Source organism: Triticum aestivum, chromosome 7B (assembly GCF_018294505.1).
Source record: "Triticum aestivum cultivar Chinese Spring chromosome 7B, IWGSC CS RefSeq v2.1, whole genome shotgun sequence".
Lineage (NCBI taxonomy): Eukaryota > Viridiplantae > Streptophyta > Magnoliopsida > Poales > Poaceae > Triticum > Triticum aestivum.
In genome coordinates, this window is record NC_057813.1 from 87,723,969 (window position 1) to 87,729,233 (window position 5,265).

Genomic DNA, 5,265 nt, shown 5'->3' on the forward strand with positions numbered 1-5,265 from the left:
GAGATCAGAGTCCCAAAACATAGACGAGGAGTAAAAGATCCTAATACCACCCAATTGGCAACGTGGGCCAGTAAGCCACACAGCCATGTTAGTAAAATCGTTTTTCAAATGCTAGACTCAACTTCGGCCAAGGTGTTGGAAAGGGGGATCCTACAGGCAGTCGGCTCTGATACCAACTTGTGACGCCCCCGATTCAATCGTACACTAATCATACACGCAAGTGTGTACGATCAAGATCAGGGACTCACAGGAAGATATCACAACACAACTCTAGACACAAATAAAATAATACAAGATTTATATTACAAGCCAGGGGCCTCGAGGGCTCGAATACATATCTCGATACATAAGAGTCAGCGGAAGCAACAATATCTGAGTACAGACATAAGTTAAACAAGGATGCCTTAAGAAGGCTAGCACAAAAGCAACAACGATCGAAGAGGCAAGGCCTCCTTCCTGGGACCTCCTAACTACTCCTGGTCTTTGGCGGTCTCCATGAAGTAGCATCCATCGGCAGTGGCATCTAGCTCCAGAGATCCACCATCTGGCCGCAACAATCGGAAAGAAGAAAGAAGGGGGAAAAGGGGGAAGCAAAGCAATCGTGAGTACTCATCCAAAGTACTCGCAAGCATCAGATCTATACTAAGTATGCATTGGTATCAAAGGAAGATATGTATCTGTGGACTGAACTGCAGAATACCAAAATAGAGGGGGAATGCCTAGCCTATCGAAGACTAGCATCTTCACGCAGCTCCGAGCATCTTGCAGCATGTAGAAGAGTAAAGAATAGCAGTTTAATATTTAACAAGCATGTTTTAACATTAATGCCCAGAGATCCTTCCTCGACTCCCTGCGAGAAAGCAATCCAGGAGCCACATATTCAAGTTTCCATTCGTAGTTGTATAAGATCAGGATATAAGTCTGAACGTCCGTTACCCTGGACACGGCTATTAATAGATAATCTTCCCTACAGGGGTGCACCACGTTTTCCAACATGCTCGATCACTCTGGCCGGACACATTTTTCTGGGTCAATGCCCGGCCTCGGAAGATCAACACGTCGCAGCCCTACCTAGGCTCAGCAGAGAGGTCCCCGCCGGTCTACCTCCTAAGCACTCTGGGGTCTGGGCCCATTGCCTGTAGCGCTCCGGGTCGTTACGTGCAGGGCGGACCTAGGCACCACCTCTGGGGTGCCGGCCCAGCCGTGCCGCAATGCTGAATTGGACGTCTAACAAAGCTTCGGCTGATAATGCGACGTCGAGGCCCATAACTATTCTCACGTGGTGGTTGTTGTGTAAAGGCTAGAGGCCAACTCAGAACAAATACCCAAACCATAGTGTATTATTAGCTTGCGGAGATGAGCAGAGACTCACGATCGAAAGTGATCCCGTCGTCCCGTCTCGTGGACTTACGATAAGGGCCTAGAATGCCCGGTCGTGCCACGTCATTATCTTGCGGGTGCTCTCCGGGCCCGCCCGACTTTCTCCAATAGGACCCAAGTAAAGTCAAGGTAATTGTGTGTCCAGACATCAAGGGAAAAACCTGAGGAATCACCCCCGGTGGATTCCACTCAATGTAATTATCAAGGTGAACGTAAGAGGGACCACCCTCGAGGTTCACACTTGAGGTGTTGAACGACAGAGCCGTACCGGGAATGGTGAAAGAGGAAATCACCCTCGATGACCACGACCGAATAGCTACACTACAGAATTATCATCAGGAGTGCGTTATGAGGGATCACCCTCGGCACTCGATAGTAGCTCTGCGGAGTCGAGCAACAAAAGGGGCATGATGTGATGTGAGGTGTCGGGCTTTGGTCGTCGATCACGTTGATCGGGTCATCGATGATGAAGCAGGGGCAACAAGGACAAATGGGGTCACTGATGGATCACTAACCAACCTATACTAAGCGCTTTAGGATAAGCAGGTACAAAAGCAGGCTATGCATCAGAATAGGAGCAAACAATGACAGTAGCAAAATCTAATGCACGCATGAGAGAATAGAATGGGCGATATTGGGATGATCAAAGGGGGGCTTGCCTGGTTGCTCAGACAAGAAGGAGGGTCGTCGTCGATGTAGTCGATCATAGGGGCATCAGTAGTGGTCTCGAGGTCTACCGAAGAAGAAGAGGGGGGAGAAACAATAAATACACGCAAACATAAGCATAACAAGACAATAAGCAAAGCTAGACGTGTTCTAACGCGGTGCTAGGTGATACTGGCGAAGGGGGAAACATCCGGGAAAGTTTTCCCGGATCCGGACGTCTGTCAGACAGATGAACCGGAGGGAAGAAGTTCAACGTTTGCTATGCTAGGGACACGTGGCGGACGAACGGACTGCGTATTCGGATTTGTTTCGTCGTTTTAAGCAACTTTCATGTATAAAGTTTTTTAATCCGAGCTACGGTTTATTTTCTATGATTTTTCAAAGATTAGAACAATATTCTGGGTTTATTTAAATTAACAGAATTACTGAAAAAGGATTATGACGTCAGCATAGCGTTGGCATGATGTCAGCAAGTCAACCGAGGCCCTGACCAGTCAAAGTTGACCAGTGGGTTCCGCCTGTCATAGACAGTGGACTAACAGTGTATTAATTTTTAGTAAACAGAGGTTAATTATCCACTGGGCCCCACCGGTCAGTGTCTCACTTAGCTAATTCACTAATTTTATTTAAAAAAATGTTTTAGTTAAACTAATTATGAAGTGGGGCCCGCCTGCCAGTGACACAGTTGGTACCCAGTCAGCAATTGACTCGGTCAGCCCAGTCAACTGGGGCCAGGGGTCCCACGGGCAGTGACACAGGGGGTGGCCCCAACTTTGCCAGCTCAGCGGAACCGCCGGAGTAGCTCCAGCGAGCTCGCGTGTGGCGGCCGAATGCCGGCGAGCGACGGGATTCGTCTACGAGACACCAAATCGAGCGCCGTTTCTTGCGTTCGAACGAGAAGAGTGCCCCGCGTCTGTCTACAGGGTCGGAACGCACGGGGGTGGCCGGAAAGAACGTCGGTGACGAGCGCGGCGGACGCCGGAGTTCGGTCGTGGTCGTGCGCGTGGCTACGGAGCACGTCAAGAGCAGCGGGTGGTGGCGTCGGGTTGCTGGGGAGGTGTTGAGCACGACGCGAAGCTCAGACGTGAGCTGCGCGTGCGGTGGCTGTGACGGCGCGGCGAACGGCGGCGGCGAGTACGGCCATGGCGGAGGCTACTGCTACAGCGCAACGCAGAGCAACTAAAAGGGCAGGGGATGCAGGCGGCTCACCTAGCGGGCACACGGAGGCCCTCTGGGGAGACGGGAGCGCAGAGGCGATGCCGATTCGACGGTGGCGACCTCGGTGGCCGTAGGTTGGGGACGAAGATGGCTCGGCGCTGCAGGGCCCCTCGGCTCCAATGGAAAGCGCCAGGTGACGAATAAGTAGACAGAGGAGCGATCGGACACGGCGGCACGGCACAGGGACGATGGTGGCCGCAGGATCGACGCGGCGACGGCGGCGGGCGCGTTCGGCGGGGGATCTGGAGGAGAGAGGCGAGCGCGTGGGCGAGAGAGAGAGAGAGAGCAAGGGGGCAAGTGGAGAGGGGCAAGTGGGAGAGGGGAGCCCGAGGCGTCGCCCTTATCCCCTCCCGGTGTCGGTGCCGACGAGGTGGTCGGGGGCGACCCCTCCCCTGTAGCGACGCGGTCGGAGGAGCAGTGAAGGGGGAAGGCGACCTGGTGGGTTGGGTGGCCTGGCTGGGCCAGCCCAGGTGGGAGTTAGGCCCAGGGGAGCAGGGGCCTCTTTTCCATTTTTTGATCTTTTGCTTTTCTTTTCTTTTAAACTTTTTGCTTCCTAATAGGCTATATTTTATTTTTTTTGTTTTATAAAATATGATGTTAGGACCCAAATCAGTATTTATAATTAGGCTACTTCCACAATTAGTTTGAGGTTTAAATAAAATGGTTTAGCATTTTTATAATTTTAAAAGCATTTAATCTATTATTTTAGCCACTGTTTTGATTATTAAAGGGTATTAAACCACTATATAAAATGTTGGTTCAGCACCATATTTGGTCATGGAATAATTTCCACACTTTGAACATTTTTGTTTGTATGTTCGAGAAATTTGAATTTTGGGCTTTAATTTGAATTTGAGTTTGAATTAAGATTTGGATCAAATAAAGATTACCAATAGTAATGTGATGACCTAGCATCATTAGCGGGGGATTACTATAGCTTAATTATCCGGGCGTCACAGCGCGGCTTCCGATAAAAAACAAACAGACAGAAAAAATATATGTAGAAAAAGGGATTCAAACTAAACCCGGGCATGGGCAGCCCGGCCCGACGACCCGGCCCGAGCACGGCCCGAAAAACCCAGGCCGGGCCGGGCCGGGCTTGACACTCTGGCCGGGCTCGGGCTTTGTTTTGCAGCCCGAAAGGTAGTTCGGGCCGGGCTCGGGCTTGCCTTTTTCTATTTTTCGGGCCGGGCTTTCGGGCTTCGGGCCGGGCTTGCACGTACACTACTAAAAAATAGCGTTCGGGCCGGGCTTTCGGGCTTCGGGCTTGATTTTGGGCCGGGCTCGGGCTTGATTTCAGGGAGTATTTCGGGCTTTGGGCCTGGCTCGGGCTTGAGAAATGAAGGTCGGGCTTTTACAAGCCCGGCCGGAAACCCGGCCCGGCCCGACGTTTGCCCAGGTTTAATTCAAACCCACGTGCCATTGCCGACGCACTTTGGGCTTCAACCACGAACCGCTACACCAAGATAAGATTGGTGTGTTATGTACAAAAACAGTTTTATTTGACTCGAGATTTTACCGCAGTACAAATTATTTGGAAAAAGGGAACGAAAAATTGAACAAGAATTCAGGAATTTTAAAAACAGATCATTTATTTTGAAAAAGGTCACGGGTTTCAAAGAAATGTTCACGGAAAAATCAAAAAAAGTTCATCATTTTTTTAAAAAAGTTCACAGGTTTGAAAAAAAGTTCATCGGATTTTGAAAAAGGTTCATCGATTTTGAGAAAAAAAGTTCAGGAATTCAAAAAAAGTTCATGGATTTGAAAAAAGTTAGTCGGTTTTGATAAAAAAAATATCACAAATTTGAAAAAAGTTCACGGATTTAAAACAAGTTCATCACTTCTGATAAAAAAAAGTTTCACGAACTTGAAAATGGTCCATCGAGTTTGAAAAAAAGTTCATCGAGTTTGAAAAAAGTTCATAAACTTTAGAGAAGTTCATCGATTTTGCGTCGAACCAGGAAAAAAGAAAAAAGAAAAATAGAAAATGGAAAAATAAAA

At 49.0% G+C, this 5,265-nt stretch overlaps 1 long non-coding RNA gene across 1 annotated transcript; it reads right to left on the reverse strand.

The window, feature by feature from the left end:
- Positions 1–286: 286 nt before the first annotated feature.
- Positions 287–3,650, reverse strand: LOC123162899 (uncharacterized). The gene is made up of 2 exons (XR_006481538.1): positions 3,256–3,650; positions 287–544 (listed from the first exon to the last, which is right to left on the reverse strand). It is a non-coding gene; the product is annotated as an uncharacterized lncRNA (long non-coding RNA).
- Between the last annotated feature and the right edge of the window lie 1,615 nt (positions 3,651–5,265).